The 19,874-nt window shown below is 37.3% G+C and overlaps 1 long non-coding RNA gene across 1 annotated transcript in view; it reads left to right on the top strand.

Annotated features, from left to right (window-relative positions):
- Nucleotides 1–19,874, top strand: part of LOC147997992 (uncharacterized) — a 244,858-nt gene that overhangs the window by 69,356 nt on the left and 155,628 nt on the right. Inside the window, exon 6 of the long non-coding RNA XR_015647301.1 lies at nt 17,861–17,962. This is a non-coding gene — a long non-coding RNA (uncharacterized LOC147997992). The remainder of the gene's footprint in view (nt 1–17,860; nt 17,963–19,874) is intronic.

Here is a 19,874-nt window from a genome sequence, read left to right as displayed (position 1 = left end):
AGATGACTAAAAATATAAAAATAAGAATAGATCTTGATTAAAGTTCTGAGTTAAAGATGCAACATCCTATCACAAAGATCATATTAGAATTAGATTTGACATATATGTGTATATATTTTTATTTTTAGTGTCTTCTTGAATCTGTTCGCACGGATTTTATTGAGAATATGTGTGTATCGGTGTAAATTAGTATGTAATACTCAGTCTTCCTCTCTTTCTGTCAGTTGTCAGTAATGGAGTAGAAACACTTTTTTTATTTTTATCAAAGTTAATAAAGATTTATTATAAGTACAGGGACAGAAGATAAAATATGGATTGGGTTTATCTATGTAATTTTTCAATAATAAGTATATCCAAAAATATGGATTTTACCTTTGAGCAAACCTTTTGTATAGTCATTAAGGAATGAGATGTGAATGTCTCTGTTGGAAACATGAACATATTATATTATAAACATTATATGTATACAATAATCTATTCCTTTGTTTACATTTCAAATGTCATTTCCCCAATTGGCCTTTCTTTCTTGAATCACACAAGCCATTTTGATCCTCTTAGTTTCTAAGGTGGTGCTCCCCCATCTACATACCCACTTCCACTTTAGTCCTCTACCATCCCCCTTCTCTGGGATATGGCATCTCCACAGGACCAATTGACTCCCTTCCCAGAAATGGAAGATGAGGCAGTAGTCTTCTCCATATGCTCTACAATCTATGTAGCAGAAGCCATCTACTGGCACAAATATAAACTTGTTTGTGCTAAATTTCCTGAGACTCTGAAGGGTAAACTTTATTGATAGTGTTGTTCTTCATATTGGGTTCCAATCCCCTTCAGATCCTTCAGGCAATCCACTAGCCATGCTTTTCAGGCTCTCAGTTTCTGTCAAATGGTTATGTGTATGTGAATCTGTCACCATCTGGTAATGGCAGAGCCCCTCAGATGACAGACATATTAGGGTCTCATCTGCAAGCACATCTTGATATCAGGAGTCATCGGAGGATTTGGAGTCTGTGGATGAAATTGTTCTTCTAGTCTGGTGGTCTCTGGATTGCCTTTCCTTCAGTCTCTGCTCCTTTTTTTCTTTGCATTTTTTTTCATTTTGGACATTTATAAGTTAAAGATTTTGAAATGTGTGGGCATCACCTTCTCTTCACAGGTGGGCATGTCTAGCTACAGGAGGTAGTCTCTTGTGGTTCTATCTCTTTGCTGCTTACTATCTCAACTACCATAGTCCCAGTAAATTTATAGAACCCTCTTGCATCCCTGGCATCTGTGACTTTCCTGGAAATGCCCAAGTTCAACACCCACCACTGATGCTTATTGTTATTTATTCCAATGTTCCTGTAGATTTCTCTTTTGTCTTTATATTGTTTCTACACTCCCAATTTTGTCCATTCTTCTCTACTTCTAGCAAGGTCCCTCCACTCCTCTCTCTTTTATTATCATTTTGCTCTCAATTCTAAGTCGGTTGCAAGAATCTGCAGTATGGCCTTCTAACATTTTAACTTCCATGTGATAAATGATTTGTGTATTGGGTATACTGATCTTTTCGGCTAACATCCACTTCTCACTAAGTACATCCCATGTTATGTCCTTTTCGATCTCTGTTTCTTCACTAATTTCCAGGTCCATCCCTTTGCCTACAAAGTTCTTGGTTTCCTCATTTTTAATACCGAGTAGTATTTCTTTGTTTAAATATAGCACACTTTCTCTATTTATTCCTAAGTTGAGTTGACGTATATCATGACTGTTTGCAGCATTTGACTTATATAAGTAAGGCTGCCCTGAACATGTTCAACCACTTGTCACTGTTATATGTGGATCATATTTGAGTATTTGCGTTGAAGTGATTGGTAAAGCCGGGTCTTCAGGCAATGCTATTTGCAATATTCTCTGAACCTCCACATTGATATCCAAAGTGGCTATACATATACAAATCCCACCAGCAGTGGAGGAGTGTTCCATTTTCTCAACATCATAGCCTACTCTGCTACTGCATTAGTTTTTTGTCTTAGTCACACTGATTGGTGTAATGTAGACTCTCAAGTTCATTTCAGTTTGTATTTTTCTGATAACTAAGGATTTCGAAGATTTCTTGATATGTTTCTCAGCTACTGAGATACATCAGTTCAGAATTCTTGTTTTAGCTCTCTAACCCAGTTTAAAAGTTGGGTTACTTTGTTGTGTGGGAGTTTAACTTTCTGAATTATTTCTATATTTATTATTATGGCACTTTACCAGATATGGGGTTGGTTAAAATCTTTTCCAAATGTGTAGATTTCTGTTTTATCCTATTGGCAGTGAACTTTGCGTTAACAAAAATTTTAAGATTGTTTAAATTTCATTATTGACTGGTGATCTAGGAGCCTGAACCTTTGGTATTTTGTTCTGCAAACTTTCTCCTGGCAAATGTGTTTTAGGCACTTTCTGACATTTTCCCTTCTGTTGGTTTCTGCATATATGGTTTTATATAGATTTCCTTGATACACTTGGACGTGAACTTTTAAGAAAGAGATAGAAATGGATCAATTGGCACTCAGCTATATCCAGACCAACAGTTAGGTAGCATCCTTTCTTAAAATGCTTTCTGTTATGTACAACATACTTAGTCATCAGGTAAATGCACATCAAAACAACCCTGAGATTCCACCTCACATCAGTCAGAATGGCTAAGATCAAAAACTCAGGTGATAGCAGATGCTGGAGAGGATGTGGAGAAAGAGGAACATTCCTCCATTGTTGTTGGGATTGCAAACTAGTACAACCTCTTTGAAAATCTGTCCTGAGTTTCCTCAGAAATTAGACATTGCACTGCCTGAGGACCCAGCTATACCTCCCCTGGGCATATACCCAAAAGATGATCCAACATACAACAAACATACATGTTACACTATGTTCATATCAGCCTTATTCATAATATTCAGAAGCTGTAAAGAACCCAGATGCCCTTCACCAGAGGAATGGATACAGAAAATGGCATATATTTACACAAAGTACTACTACTCAGCTATCAAAAACAATGAGTACATGAAATTCATAGTCAAATAGATGGACCTAGAAAATAATCATCTGGTGTGATGTTTCCCAATCACAGAAAACACACAAAGTATGGATTCACTGATAGGTCGATATTAGCCCAAATGCTCAAATTACCTAACATACAAAGCACCGAACACATGAAACGCAAGGAGGGCCAAAATGCAGATGATTCACTCCTTCCTTATATTTAGAGTAACTAAAATATAAATAATAGGTGTAGGTAGGCATTGTTTTTAGGAGACTGAAGGAATGGCCATTCAGAGTCTGCTGGACATGTTCCCCCATATATATATATATATATACACACACAAACTTGAAAAGATTGATGAAGCAAAGAAGTGCATGCTGGCAGGAACTGTATATAGATCCCTCCTGAGAGACACAGCTAGAGCATGTGAAACACAGAGACAAATGCCAGCAGCAAATCACTGAACTAAGCATAGGACATCCTTTGGAGGAATTAAAGAAAGGACTGAAGAGGCTAAGGGACTTACAACCTCAAAGAAAATACTGCCAGCAAACTAGATCTTTCAGGTACTAAATCACAACCCAACTCCATATGTAGCAGTGAATAGCCTTTTTGGGGCACCATTGTGAAGCTCTTGGTCCTAATAAGATTGGACCCTTCATGTAGGGGAAAGTACGGTTGGGTGCTTTAAGGATAGGAATGGATGTAGAGGGTACAACCACATTATAGAAGGGGAGAAGGAGAGGTTCGGGCTGATGGCCTGGAACCACAGAAAGGAATAAAATATGAAATGTAAATAGTAAATACCAAATTTAATAAAAATGGGAAAAATTGTAATCTTAAACGTCAAAAATCTTACACTTAAATAGCTTTTGAGATTTTAAAACATTTATTTCCTATGGAAATGAATATTGTTTATACACATGGAATACAAGTGCTCTGCACTATATTAGCTAGTTATATGGAGCCTCAGAAATGAACTCTGGTGTTCTAGAAATATCTTTCACTATAATTTTAAAAAGTTTTTGAATTATTTCTACATTTATCTGATACTTCTTTATTGATTATGTCCAATTGCTGTTAAAAAGATACAGAAAAGTACTTATTCTTTTTACAAACATTGTTACTCATATTCCAGCACTGACTCAATATGAATTAGGGTGGATATTATAAGGTATTATTAACCTACTGTCTCCCTGTAAAAGTAAATTCTGTAAGTAATTAATTATTGTATCTTGATTTTTTTATTGTATGAAATATCAAAATCTACATTGACATGCCATTATCATTTACTTAAACTATTAATTTAATCGATTGTAATATGGACCACATGTAGTGTACCATAGGAGAATTGTAAGGATTGCTGTAAAGCGTACTGTCTCCCCTTTGTTAAGCTTGGTATGTATCAAAATCAGAAAGGTATAGTGACTCATATTGACATGTAAAAATGATGTAATTACATATGGTGTCCTCTGCTGTGAAAATGATAACCAAGCTTAGTATTTAAGATTTTAAATATTTAATGGAATCAAAGTTATGTTAGATTGCTTTTAATGGTAATCTTCTGAGGAGATAATTGGGCCTTAGTAACCAATGCCCACAAATATGATACACTCCTCTGCTTATTATTTTAAATTAATAATACCTGGAGTAGGCAAATGCTGTATGAAGTTTCATCCACTATACCCCTGTTTAGAGATTGGATATGTCAGAGATGAAAAGAGTTATCTTCGGTTCGTTATTGAATTTTATTTAATTAAATGAATGTTTTCAAAAAGAAATATTAAAGAATATACACATACATGAACAGATTTTTCTCAAAGGTTATTGTTAATGTTCTCACACTGTGTAATTTCGCTATAGGGTCGTGCAATATTGTTAATGTATCTGAGGCATTCATCCCATTAAATCGTCCAATAATCTTCAGCATGTTCAAATTACCAACATCCATATTGAAACCTGTACCAACTTTTAACTTTACTTCCTTTTCTGCTCTTTTACAATTTGATGCCATTTCTCTAGTATTTACCATGGATTTATAAATTAACCTGTTTCTGTAACCCACTCAGAATCACTTGTGTATATTCTTCAACAACTTTCACTCAATATGAAAGTTCAGGTCTTTTACCCTTTTTGTTTACAATTGAATGAAGCACTTCCCTGCACGAGGTCTTCTTCTATAACTCTGCGTTCTCTTCCAGAAGTGTTCTTCCTATGATTCCTGTCACATAGCCAGGTTTCTGTTTTAGGTCTGAGTAGAACTAGAACTTTGTAACAACTTTGTTTTTCTTGTCTAAAGTTTCAATGGAAAAAATTCTTGGTACATAATTTATTAGGGGAAAAATAGATCATTTTATTTTCTCAAATGAAGAGCAACTATAAAGTGGTTGATGTTGAAAATGGTACTTAAAAGAGAGAAGGGGATAGTGATCACATTGGTGACAGAGAAATAATAGTTATCTGTAAGAGAACAATGGTAGTAAAGATAAAAAAAGATGGATCATGATTAATTTTCATGAGAGCACATGAGGATTTGTTAGAGACTTAAACATTGTGATAGGATTTGAGGTAGAATGCAGAGCAGGGTGGAAAGTAACGAAGATTTGAACTTGGAGACAAAGTTTTATGTTTTGCATTTAAGTAACAAAGACAAGATGATGGGATAATTTAACAGATTAATGTAAAGGAAGTTAAGTATTTAATGTCTCTTAATTACCTGAGAGGGTATTTCAAATAGACATTTTATTTTAAATATTATGGCTGATAAATCTCCCTTTAGGTATTAAAATATGAACGTAATTCACATATAAAATTTGCTTCATATAGGAAGATATTTTCATATTTTAATACTAGTTATTTCATGATCGATGATTCTGAGTATGTGATATTTGTCTACTTTTCATCTGTGATCTTTCATCTTTGTAACTATGTATGTATGTATGTATATATGTATGTATGTATCTAGTTTTCTATCTATCTATCTATCTATCTATCTATCTATCTATCTATCTATTTATCTATCTATTGCTCTGATCTATCACATATAGCAATCCATTTGTTATATTTTCTACCTTACATAGGTCTTGAATCCTGAAATTATATAACATGCTGGAAAAACTAATGAGATATGTCACATGCTAAAACATATGTACAGTGACATTACTAAATTAAGTCTTTGTGTTTTTATCAAATAGATAATGAAATTTGATAGTATAATAATCACCTACATTGAATCTATTTTCTGAACTGTGATTTTAAAATGAATCAAATTTATAGAGCAGCTTTTAAAATTCTTGAGTGCTAATGTATTTAGCAATAAAGTTTCATAAAATTAGAAAATAGAGTTCGTTTTTATGTTACATATTTATATGTATATACATGTACATACACACATACAAACAAATATATCTATATATACATATACACATATATATATATGTTTATCTGTGTCAACATACACATTTATGTATATACACATAAACACATGTATATGATATATACATATGTCCTGATGTACACATACATATATAGACATATATACAAATATACATATATACATACATGCTTTTTCAAAGTAAAGACCTTGCTTTTAGAAGAATTTGCCTAGGCATGACATATATGGTTTAGCCAAAGAAGAGAAAAATGTTGTTATTTCTAAATGACTCTGTAATCATTTTTTCTTGTTTAACATGATGATTGTTTAGCGATCTGACTTCCATGTACTTGGGGATTGATATGATGTCCTTTGCTTCTCTAATTCACTCATACACTTACTCCAAAAATAAGTGATTCCTTATTATGTTTCCAGTACATATATAGAGAATTGACTTATAAAAATATATTTGTAGTTTCTGCTTTCCTTCAAGGGCTTCACCATCTACTGAATATATAATCAAATATCATTGTTTATTAAGTATATGATCTGCACAATCAATTTTCTTCCTATATATATATATATATATATATATATATATCATTTTGATCCTCCAAAAATTCATTTAGTTATCAGTCCACTTCTTTTTTTTTAAATACTAGAAACAACAGTGTGAAAAATTCCTCTTTAAAATAAGATATAATGGAGTTAAAATTCAAGTTCACATAATATATTGTTCCAAGTCATTTTTAAAACTGTATTATACTTGATGCCTTGAGTCACCAAGTTCAATAAATTGTAACTATTTTGTCAGTAAAATATAAAACAAAATAAAATCTAAGGGAAATATATTAATAAGATACAATTACAAATTGTTTATCCACTCACATATTCTCTTCTATATCTTTACATTTAACATAGAACTAGAGGATTGGGGATTTAGCTCAGTGGTAGAGTGCTTGCCTAGCAAGCACAAGGCCCTGGGTTTGGTTCTCACCTCTGGAATAAAAAAAAAATAGAACGAGAAAATAATTAAAACCCCTTACACAACTTCCTACAACCCTGGGATCATTGTTTGGAAAAGGAAATTTAGAGATGAAAAGTGAAAAAAAAAAGTGAAAGAATGTAACCCTGCTAGTAGATGTTTGAAAAAACATGTATACTTAGGTTGAGGTTCTACAATATAAAACTGACTTATCCCTACAACTAGATGGTGTGTGCTTTTGGCCAAACAGAACAGGAAAATTAACAGATGAGCTCCATGTCTTACACACATTTTTTTGTAAATTTGCTTGAAATCATAGTTTTGATAATTATCATCTTAACCAAAGGCAGCATTAGGCTTACATATTCACAAGCACCTTGTTGTCACCTTTTGTTAACTAACTGTATTTTATTTCATACAAGAGTAAGAATAAGTAACTGCTATTGAGGTGGTTTTAAGGGTTTGTAGTACCATTACAGCTCATAAGTTGTAAGTGTTTTTAAACTTTTTTATAGGAAACATGGTCAAAGCATCTACTCTGTCTTAATTTTTCTCATCTGATCACATATTGGATTACCCATTTCAACATTAGCTGCAATAGCTGTAAATGATTGGAATGATCTCTATCCCACTGAGGAGAAAATCATGTACAGAATTACTCAGCTACAGTAATATATTTGTAGCAGCAGCAAAAGTTTCAAATAGCTTATATTTTTCAAGGAAAAGTTGACTATACAGACTATGGCAAACAATTAAAGCAGCAGCAGCAATGTTTCTGACTCTTGAGTCTCTGCTGATCTTCAAATCCCTGAGAGCGGCACAGCATATAACTTCTCTCTTTCCAGGTTACTGACAGAAGCCTGGTTGTTTCTAGTATGTTGTGCAACTGCTGTTATTTCCTGTTTGTTATGACAACTCTACAAAACTGGACTACTAGTGTATTCATGAAATACTTTCTATTGGAACAGACTGCCTCTGCTAAACTGTGAACTGATATTCTGCTTTCCAGACAACACAGATGGGAGTTGCTCCAGTTAACCTTTCTTTCTTTTTTTTTTCTTTTTTCTTTTTCTTTGGAGCTGGGGACCGAACCCAGGGCCTTGTGCTCGCTAGGCAAGTGCTCTACTGCTGAGCTAAATCCCCAACCCCTCCAGTGAACCTTTCTAAGCAGGGCCACCAGCACACCCCTCAAAGCCCCCCATCCTTTCTTTTGCCTTGTGTTGATGGAGGGCTAAAAAAGAGGGTAAAGCTTTTAAGAGTCATCATCAAACATAGATATGTGGAAAAAAATAAAGTATAATTTGAAGAGTTATCAGCTGTGGGCTTTCCTTGGAGTGGAATATTACTCAGGCATTTGATGTATGCTGCATGGCAGGACCCTGAGGATACCAAGTTACTACAAAATGACTGGGATTCTCTGGTTCTGTATGTATCAGTGAATATAAAATTATCATAAGTAGTGGCAAGAAACAGGAGGTTTGAGGTCTGGTGGAGGGAGAACAAAGATGGTTCCTGTGCGCAAAATCCATGGCATCTCAGCTTCATAAATTCAAATAAATCTGGGTTAGAGAGGGAGTGACAGACACACACCAGACATGCTGTGCACTATACCAAAAATAGTAAAGAGCTAACTTTTCTGCTGTATATATTTTGATTTCAAACCAAACCAAAGAAAACAAACAAACAAACAAACAAAAAAACAAAGAACTATGAGTGTGAATAAAGATTCACTGGAAGAACTTTGTCGGAGGCTCTCAATATTCAACACTAAATAAATAATCTAAAATCAATGATGACCCACTCACTCATGGAGCTGGGCACAAAGTAAACCTGGCGATAATATTTTGAAACAGCATTGAATCCCATGGTAAGTGTTCATTGTGCAATATGTTGAAAATATTTGCACGCTATTTTTTTTTCTGTCGGTACAAGTTTTTAGTCATTTGTGTGAACATTCAGCTTCCTGAGGTCCAGGCTCTCTAACCATTGTATTCCTGCTGCAAGGACAGCACTGACAGCAGTGAATCATAATGAGCTCTTGTCCAGTTAAAGAAGAAGGAATTGAGGGACTAAACTACAAATCAAAGAGTTCACAGGTAGGGTTCCATGGCTCCAGCCACATATATAGAAGAGGATGGCATTGTCTAGCATCAATAGGAGGAAATGCCTTGTCCTATAAAGTCTGGTTTTTCTAGTGTAGGGGATGCCAGAATGTTGAGGTGTGAATATGCAGGCAGGATTGGTAGCAATCTCAAAGAAGCAGGGGGAGGGTGGATTAAAGAGACGGGAACCAGAAAAGGGTATAAAATTTGAAATGTAAATACATAAAATATTCGATTAAAAAAGAAGGAACTGAGGGAGAAAGAAACAGGAAGCTTAACTCAAAAGAGTGAGAGAGCATCTAGATGCTGGTATAAGTCAAAGATTAAAGCATTTTAGTTATGTATGAAAGGCAAGGGTCAGGAGACTATAGCATTTTATGTTTTTCAAGAAAAATCATTGAAGTAATAGTTCCATTTCTTATATGAACACAGAAATTTTGCAGCCATCTTTGTTTGATGGGGCCTGTTGTACCTCCCCTGATCAGAGGGGTCTTCTCCAACACATTTTGGAGGAGAATTGGAAAGACTGGAGAACTGATGTGAAAAAACTCTTCTCACATTCCTGACTCAAGAAAAAACCACCTAATTCCATCTGGGCCTCCTGTGCATAGGGACCTAGAAACAGTAGGGGCAGGACATTTCTGCTTGCGGCTCTCATAGAAACCTTAAAATCAACCTGAGGAGCGACATCAGACCTGAGACCTGAGGTGAATCAAACTTTTCTGCTCTAAGTGACCTGACTGGTCGACTCAGGACAAGCAAAGGCAGAAATCCTCTGGGACCAGGAACTTCCAGTTTCTAGCTGGCTACTGAACCTCGTGATCCCAGCCCAGAGCTCCCTGCTCCTAGATGCAGAGACAGAATGCTGATCACCCAGGAGTGTGGACAATACTGAGCCTACAAGAAACCGAGACTTCCAGGTCTGCCCACCGTTATACACATCTCTGGCCCAAGACAAAACAGCACAGTGCTTCTGGACCCAGGAATATAGCGGAGTAAAACTGCAATACCACCATGTTCCAGACTGTGCCTGGATCCGAATTGACCTGATCAAACAGCTCCCTGCACCCAAAAGCTGAGGGTGGGGGAAATAGAACACTCCTGGGAAACCAGAGGAGACAATTCTCTGCCCAGATTCCTGACTCAACAGGAAAACACCTTGTGCCATCTGTGCACCCACCCCCCCACAGAGGAACATAGGAGACGTAGGTGCAGGTCCTGCTGATTCCTACACACAGGGACAGCTGAAAGCCAGTGGACAGGAAAACTATCCACCTGAAAGGAGAATACTCTGTTCCCATAACAGGGATCTACATACATAAAAGAAACCTTACTAAATCTCAAAGCACACACTGCACCGAACACAATAAGAGTAGGAGATTTCAACTCCCCACTCTCATCAATGGACAGTTCATGGAAAACAGAAACTAAACAAAGATGTAGACAGACTAAGAGATGTCATGAACCAAATGGACTTAACAGATAATTATAGAAGATTCTATCCTAAATCAAAAGGATATACATTCTTCTCACCACTTCATGGCACTTTCTCCAAAATTGGCCATATAATTGGTCATAAAACAGGCTTCAACAGATACAGAAAGATAGAAATAATCCCATGCATCATATCAGTCCACCACGGGATAAAGCTGGTCTTCAATGACAATAAGGGAAGAACGCCCACATATACGTGGAAGTTAAATAATGCTCTACTCAGTGATAACCTGGTAAAGGAAAAAAATAAAGAAATTACAGACTTCTTAGAATTTAATGAAAATGAAGGTACAACGTACCCAAATTTATTGGACACAATGAAACCTGTGCTAAGGGGAAAACTCATAGTGCTGAGTGCCTGCAGAAAGAAACAGGAAAGAGAATATGTCAGCATCTTGACAGCACACCTAAAAAGTCTAGAACAAAAAGAATGAAATACACCCAGGAAGAGTAAAAGGCAAGAAATGATCAAACTCAGAGCTGAAATCAACCAAGTAGAATCAAAGATAATCATAGAAAGAATCAACACAACCAAAGGTTGGTTCTTTGAAAAATCAACAAGATAGATAAAGCCTTAGCCAGACTAACGAGAGGACACAGAGAGTGTGTCCAAATTGACAAAGTCAGAAATGAAAAGGGAGACATAACTACCAAATCAGAGGAAATAAAAAAAATCTTCAGATCTTACTACAAAAGCCTATGTTCAACAAAATTTAAAAATCTGCAGGAAATGGACAATTTCCTAGACAGATATCAGGTGCCAAAATTAAATCAGGAATAGATAAACCATTTAAACATCCCCATAACTCCTAAAGAAATAGAGGCAGTCCTTAAAGGTCTCCCAACAGAAAAAAGTCCATGACGAGATGTTTTTAGTGCAGAATTTCTTATTCATAATAGCCAGAAGCTGGAAAGAACCCAAGTGCCCTTCAACATAGGAATGGATGCAGAAATTTGGTACGTCTACGCAAAGGAATATTACTCAACTATCAAGAGCAATGGCTTTATGAAGTTCATAAGCAAATGGATGGAATGGAAAATATCATCCTGACTGAGGTAAACCAATGACAGAAAAACACATAAGGTATGCACTCATTGATAAGTGGGTATTAGTCCACATTGTCGAATTACCCTAGATGCACAGAACACATGAAACTTAAGACAGATGATCAAAATGTGAATGCTTCAGTCCTTCTTTAAAAGGGGAACAAGAATGCCCTTGGAGTTAATAGGGAGGAAAAGATTAGAACAGAGGCAGTAGGAATGCCCATTCAGAGCCTGAGCCACATGTGGCCCATACATATTCAGCCACCAAACTAGATACGTGAATGAAGTAAAGAGCTGCTTGCCAACAGGAGTCGGATGTAGATCTCTTCTGAGAGACACAGCCAGAATACAGTAAATACATAGGCAAATGCCAGGAGCAAACCCCTGAAGGAATCAGAAAAAGGACTGGAAGGGGCTCTGCACCCCATTTGAACAACAATGCCAACCAACCAGAGCTTCCAGGGACTAAGCCACTACCCAAAGACTATACATGGTCTGACCCTGGACTCTGACCACATAGGTAGCAATGAATATCCTAGTAAGAGCACCAGTGGAAGGGGAAGCCCTTGGTCCTGCAAAGGCTGAACCCCCAGTGAACTTGATTGTTGGAGGGAGGGCTGTAATGTGGGGAGGATGAGGAAGGGAACACCCAAAGAAGGGGACAGGGTAGGGTTAGGGGGATGTTGGTCTGGAAACCGGGAAGGTGAATAACAGTCGAAATGTAAATAAGAAATACTCGTTAAAGAATGTAATCAGATAAACCCATACCGATTTTTCACTTCTTCATAATTTCAAGAAGAACCTGAAAGAGAATATATAATATTCCAGAGGCAAAAACAGGAATTTAAATTAGCCAGCATAAATATGTTTTTAAAATTTTCTGCTTTCTGTTATTTAATAATTCTGAGTATTCCTATACAAATGATAAGACGGTTGTGTAATGTCTACCGATCCCGAAAGCCTGAAACATTGTTAAAAACTTTAGCACACTGGTAACAACACAGACTATAATATAAAGGAATAATCCTGGAATAATAATAATAATAATAATATTAATATTAATAATAATAATAACAATAATAATAATAATGTGGGTCTTTGGTCAGCATCCTTTTCATTGCCCATCTAAATTCTTTGTTTCTCAAGTAGATAAGAGGACTACGTGAGGATGTCACTCTCATGTAGAGGACCAAGGAACTTTCCGTACTTGCATTTATTTGCTCTTGTGAGCATGTAAATAAAATTTCAGTTCCAACAACAAAACATGGCCGTCCAATGGGATCACCCTGTCACGGCTTCAAGAGTGAGTTGAGAACCACAGTTTTCTACTATATTGAAGAAATATCAATTAGTGAAATAGAAGAGGGACTGGGTTCTTCATGACTTCTGTATGTGTCCTGAACAGTAATTGCGGGAACTAAACAACCATGTTCTATTCCTATAAGGCATGTCTATCTACACTCGTAGGTCTAGAGAGACTTAGCAGTGATCCTGGCCATATGCACTCAACTTTATGCTGACATAGTTTGTAGTTTTCATCCTGGCTTCTGTAACTACAGCCAAAGATGTTCTGAAGACAAATTACACCCAGTAAAGATGTGGATATGCTTGAGGAGACTGTCTCCTTGGTTTTCTGAAGCATAGCTAAGGTAGACATAGGAAAACAGAACTCCCTGCTCAACTGATCTCTGGGAATGCTGATATTCTGGCTTCATCTCCTTATATGTTCTTGAATATCCTTTGGTGTTCTAGCATTGGACTGCAATGAAATACTATGCTGGAGAGGTGTGGGAAACACCTGAACTCTTCCATTAGAGATCAACAAGATGAGCTGTATTTGCATTCAATTGATTGTGTATGTTTCTTGTCTTTGTTTGACAATGAAGTTCTGATGTCTCATACTTCATTTTTTCATGTGTCCAAGTTGTGGGAAAGCACACCTCACAATTGCTTCCCATCCTCCATCCTAGTGTCTTAGATTTTAGTGTAACCCTTCATATTTTATATTATCGATACACTATCCTAACTTTTTTTAACATACACATCTCTATTATCCCTGCACACTGTGTGTCTGTTTTTGTCTGTGTGTGTCTGTGTGTATCTGTGTATCTTTTGTGTCTATGTGTGTGGTTTGTGTCCTTACATGGTTAGTTTGTATGCAATTTACAGAAACCATTTTCACTGAAAGAAGTCTCTGTAAAAAATCTATAAACTGTGGATGGGGCATAATCCAAATGGTCTCCCACAATGTGGCCTTCTAGAAAGATTAGCATAATCTGTAATAAAATAATATGCTTGACAAGTAAGGGCAGGTTGACAGGAACTGGATGTAGATGGCTCCTGATAGAAACAGCCAGAATACAGCAAATACATAGGGGAATGCCAGCAGCAAACCATTGAACTGAGAACGGGACCCCCGTTGAAGGAAACAGAGACAGGACTGGAAGTACTTGAAGGGGCTTGAGAACCCATATGAACAACAATGCCAAGGAACTCGAGGTTCCAGGGACTAAGCCACTCCCTAAAGATTATACATGGACTGATCGTGGGCTCCAACCTCATAGAGAACAATGAATAGCCTAGTAGGAGCACCAGTGGAAGGGCAATCCCTTGGTCCTGCTAACATTGAATTCCCAGTGAACGTGATTTTTGGGGAAAGGGCGGTAATGGGGGGAGGATGGGGATGGGAACAACCATATACAATGGGCTTAGGGGTTAGAGAGTGGGGTTAGGGAGATGTTGGCCCAGAAACCGGGAAAGGCAATAACAATTGAAATGTAAATAAGAAATACTCAAGTTAATAAAGAAAAAAAAAGAATATGCTTCAAAGCAAAACTTAGAGGAAATACCTTGACATGTCTACATTATAGCTGTGAACTGTGACATTGTTTACGTGGCTTCTGTAGTCAGACATGTGGCCTTTGAAGCCAAGCTGCATCCTGTGGATCTGTAAATACTTGTGAGAGAGACTTTCAACTCGGTCACATAAAGCATGTGAAAGGCATGAAAAGACAGGTGCAGCCATTGTGACACTGCCATCCCAATGGATACATGGAACTGTTGACAATCACAGAGTGGGATTTTCATGTCTGAACTTTGACACCCAGCTAGGAATATGTAACCTGCCAGTTCAGTTCCTGAGTACCATCCAAAGGCCAAGGGTAGGCTCAGATGAAGTACTGATGAAGATAGGTGCTGTTCCTTGTGAGCTGCATGTGAGGGTATGTGGAAGGCCACTCAGCCTCTTCTGACATGGGAGATCAGAGTAATGAGAAACAAACAAAGGGGACAATTCTGTGTTTTGTTTTGTTTTGTTTTGCTTTTTTTCTGGGCCACCATAACTACGTTTTCCAGGCTAAGGATTTGCTCATGGAAATGTAGTGTCTCACATTGGTAAAGGCCAAGCTGTATGAAGCCTCAATATCAAAACTGGCTCCAAGGTTCTTTCTTAGTTACTGGGATTTACAGGTAGTCCTTCATACCTTGTCTTCTAGATTCACAAATTCTTTTCTGGCTTCATGTACATAAGGCAATACTTTCATTCTCTGTGTGTGTGTCTCTCTGCGTCTCTGTCATATTTTTCCCCTATCCTAAAACAGTCTTTACTAATGATAACATATTTCTTGCCAGTTTAAGCACTTCCTTATCTTATAAACCCTAGTGTGATCTGAACTAGGTGTCCTCTGGAGAACCACAATTAGAAATAGAGTTGACATCCAACTCTACTAGACTAGAACTTAAACACCTGTGAAGATGCAGAATATTCAACAACTCCCAACAAGCTTAGGGCCCAATAAGCATGTATGGAAGGTAAATTTTCAGAGATCCAAGAAGTGCATGGCAGGCTGACCATGGGCTTGCTTCCCTTTGCTGGGACTGCCAGGATCATGACAAAGGTTACATGGGGCTTTAATAAACATGTATAGTTTAATAATACCTAGACTCTACGCTTACTTTACCATTCCCTGTCTGTAGGTTTCTAATGGATGCTGTCCAGAAATGTAGTAGTGACACACTTTCAGGAGTATAGACGTTGTCACATGTGGCACCCAACAGAAGAATTTGACTTTTCTTCCCTTGTTGAAGCTCCTTATCATTGATCTACAACATATTTGTCCCCATGACTGATGCTTTGTTTTGTGTGTGTGTGTGTGTGTGTGTGTGTGTGTGTGTGTGTGTGTGTGTGTCTATCTGTCTGTCTGTCTGTCTGTCTTTGTCTCTGTCTGTATCTTTCCTTCATATAATAACTCTCCATAGTATAGCATGACTTCTTAATTGCTCATTCCAGGTTGACCAACCATGCTTTCTCTGACTGTTTTTGAGGTCTCAAATTGCACCTATGTTAACCAATGCACCTGTAGCCTGACCTGTGAACTGCTGCTCACATCATAAACAGCCCCATGTCTAAAACATGTTATTTTTGAGGCTCTGAACAATGTTTTTGTCCAAATTTACACAATTATTCCTAGTTTTTTACTCCCCCACCCAAACTGTACTACTCTGTGGATCTTTCCAAAATTTTTGGTTACTTGTATTTATCTACGTGCCAACTCTACAAAGAAGGCATAATCCCAACTCTCCAGCATTAGTTAGGAGGAGCAATGGATGAGGAAATTGGAAAAAATGATCATTTAGCTCCAGAAGATGTCCTCTTAGAGGGATTAACTGTGTAGAATCGTTGCATCAACGAAAATCATCCTGACCTAAGTTCTCAACTTCCTTTCTTCCTTGTCATTTTCAGCCTGCAACATAAGGTGGGGAAGACAAATTCTGGGCTTTGTTTGAAAATTTAGGCTTCAATATCTGTACATGATGGTGGGAAAGAATTCAATAAATCAGTCATATCTCCATTTTAGAAGGGAGAGTGATGGAAAGTCTTCGCTTGTGTCTCAGGCAAAGGTACTGGAAAGGGCAACTTGGCATGTTGATTTGGAGAAGATCTAGTTAATGTGTAGTTATGTGATGTTGAAGGGGACACTCCTCTGGATACACTATTGTATACCTGAAATTCTGTGGTATTCTCTCTGATATCACTAGTGTTATGGAAACAGAAGCTGCTTTTGTGGTATTTAGATAGTGCATATTGGTTTACACACAGACATGTTTTTTAGGATTATCAAGTTATTTACAGGGAAAACAGAATGCATGGTGAGATGAGAGAGAGACAAAAAAATTAGGACTTCTTTCTTGTTATAAAAGTGCAAAACAAATAATCTGGTGTAAAGCAGAGATAGTAAGCCCTGAGCCACTGCTGGGAAGCTTCCTAGAGAAGCTGTGCTTGGGTCAGACCTCTTAGGAGCAGGACTTGTGGTCTGAAACCTCTAGATTCTAAAAGAAGGGACCAAGCATCAAGAATATCTGATGAATGTTGGGCAGACCACCAGTAATTGACAAGCATGCTGTTGGTTTGCTAAGAGTTCCTTATTTTCACTCCGAATGAGAAAGATATCCAATAGGAGCCACATAGATAAAGCTTCGCCACTCAGGGTAGAGTATTGGACTTCATCTTCACAGGATTCCTGTACATGTCATTGACATGTTGTGATAAGAAGAGAGAGATACTGCCCTGGACATGTATCAAAATCTCAGACTCATTTTTCTTGAACATACATGTTTAGGGCTTTGTGGTCCTAAACTGTATGTACTACAGATCTTACCTGCATATGTCTAGGAATCATGGTTGTAGGTAGGAGAGTAGCTAATAGGTCCATCTTGAAAAGAGCTTTCTTACTCTTTCAGTGCTTCAAAGTGTCTGTAGAGTTCCCCTTTCCTCATGCTTTGTTGGGGGACAAAGCATGGTCTCTCCTGTGACTGGGCCATTAATATTCATGTTCCCTTGTGTTTATCTATAGGGTTTGCTGGGAAGGTATCATGCCAACCTTCCAACATCAGTGAGCAAGTACAGCACATTAAGAAGTTGAAGAAACTGACTATTGAGCTCGAGAAGAAAACCTGTGAGTTGGGTAACTTCCAGGAATACTGACCCATTGCATCCACAGAATTTGAACAAAAGATAGTCATTACATTCAGTCATTTGTTGACCGTCTTGACCCCTCTGTGTTAACCCCAGTATTCTCACATCAGAAGCAACTGCAACGCCAGCATCCTTATGCACAAACTCATTTTTCTCATGTGCCTCTCAAAAGCAGAACTTGAAGGTAGGATAGGAGTGTAATGGGAAGCTATTTCATTTCTCAGAAAAGAAGAAGGTGTGTTTGAATAACAGTCGAGATATGGCAAGCAATGTGTGAGCTCTCATCCTGGATTTTAATAGAAAGAGAATGGATTTTCTGTCCTCAGAGGAACACAGAAAGCTGCTAAGCTACAGAAGCATAGTAACTTAGACTTAGATAAGAAAACTTTTGATTTTTATTTATTTTAAAGATTTATTTTATTTTATTTTTAACAGTATACTGTACCTGTCAGACACACCAGAAGAGGGCATCAGATGACATTATAGATGATTGTATGCCATGATGTGTACACCTGGAATTGAACTCATGACCTTTGGAAAAAACAGGCAGTACTCTTAATTGCTGAATAATCTTCCCAGCCTAAAATATTTCTCCTTCCTCTTCTCCTTCTTCTTCTTCTACTTCTACTTCTTCTTCTTCTTCTTCTTCTTCTTCTTCTTCTTCTTCTTCTTCTTCTTCTTCTTCTTCTCCTTCTCCTTCTCCTTCTCCTTCTCCTCCTCCTCCTCATCTTTCTTCTTCTTCTCCTTCTTCTTCTTCTTTTCTTCTTCTTCTTCTTCTTCTTCTTCTTCTTATTATTATTATTATTATTATTAGTAGTAGTAGTAGTAGTAGTAGTAGTATTACTACTATTATAATTAAGAAACCCTAAGTAGATCAAAATTAACCCTCCTCCAGTGCTCTTCCCCTTCCTGTTTCAAGAACTTACAATAAGGAAAGTCACAATAATATCTGCCCCTCCACCTCAGCACTAAATAAAGAAAAATTTTACTTTTCCTTAGCTATGGAAATTTTCTTGTTGACTGGGCTCATAGCTTCAGACTTGAAGTCAGTCATACTATGGACAATGGAGATCCTTTTGGAAGAAGCTGCTACGTTGGAGGAACTGGGTAACAGTGAGCAAGAGTAAGATGTTGGTCCACCACCTGATGCCTTGCTGAGAAAAAATTCTCCTCTTCTCAGCCTGAAAACTGGGCAAGCTGGGTAAACAGGCATAGCTAACAAGCCAGTCCAGTTTATACAGGGTATAAAGAGAAGGCATTTCATTGACTAAGTTGAATATAAACACTGTCCACTATTTTCTTATCACATGAAAGGAAACTTTGGTGGATTCTGTCTATCCTGGGTCCACAAAGATTACTTCTCACTATCATTGCCATTTCTTCCCTGGTAGGACCCTTAAGAGAACTGAGAGAGTCAGAGAAAGACACAGACAACAATAATCTGCATTGTAGAGATCAAGGCTATCTCATAAGAAACACTTCTTCGTGGCTGTGAATTCAGCAGAGGGAAATTGCAACCAACGCTTGATAATGCAGCTGATATCTGGTATACAGACTCATTGACTAACTGTTCTATTGGAGAAAGGAAGCATCAAAAGTTAGCATGAGACCAAAAAAAATACTAAAACTGAGTCAGAACTCTGATACATGTAGTAAGTGTTCCCAGTGTGGGTCACAAATAATATGAAGGATATATGTTTGAGCTAGAGTTACTCTGTTGAAGTCCTCAGATTTCATATGTACTTGAAAATCTGTCACAGCAAACTATATTGATATCATATGCTAGTCCGAGAGACCATACCCAAAAGTATATAATTCCTTCTGAAATACAGTGTTGAAAATACTGCACATCACACATTTGTATGTAAGGCTAAAATTAATGTTCTACCTAG

The sequence above is a fragment of the Rattus norvegicus genome, chromosome Y, assembly GCF_021556685.1.
Source record: "Rattus norvegicus strain SHRSP/BbbUtx chromosome Y, alternate assembly SHRSP_T2T, whole genome shotgun sequence".
NCBI classification, from domain to species: domain Eukaryota; kingdom Metazoa; phylum Chordata; class Mammalia; order Rodentia; family Muridae; genus Rattus; species Rattus norvegicus.
Note: the sequence above shows the minus strand (reverse complement) of the source record. Positions and strands in the feature narration are given on the sequence as shown.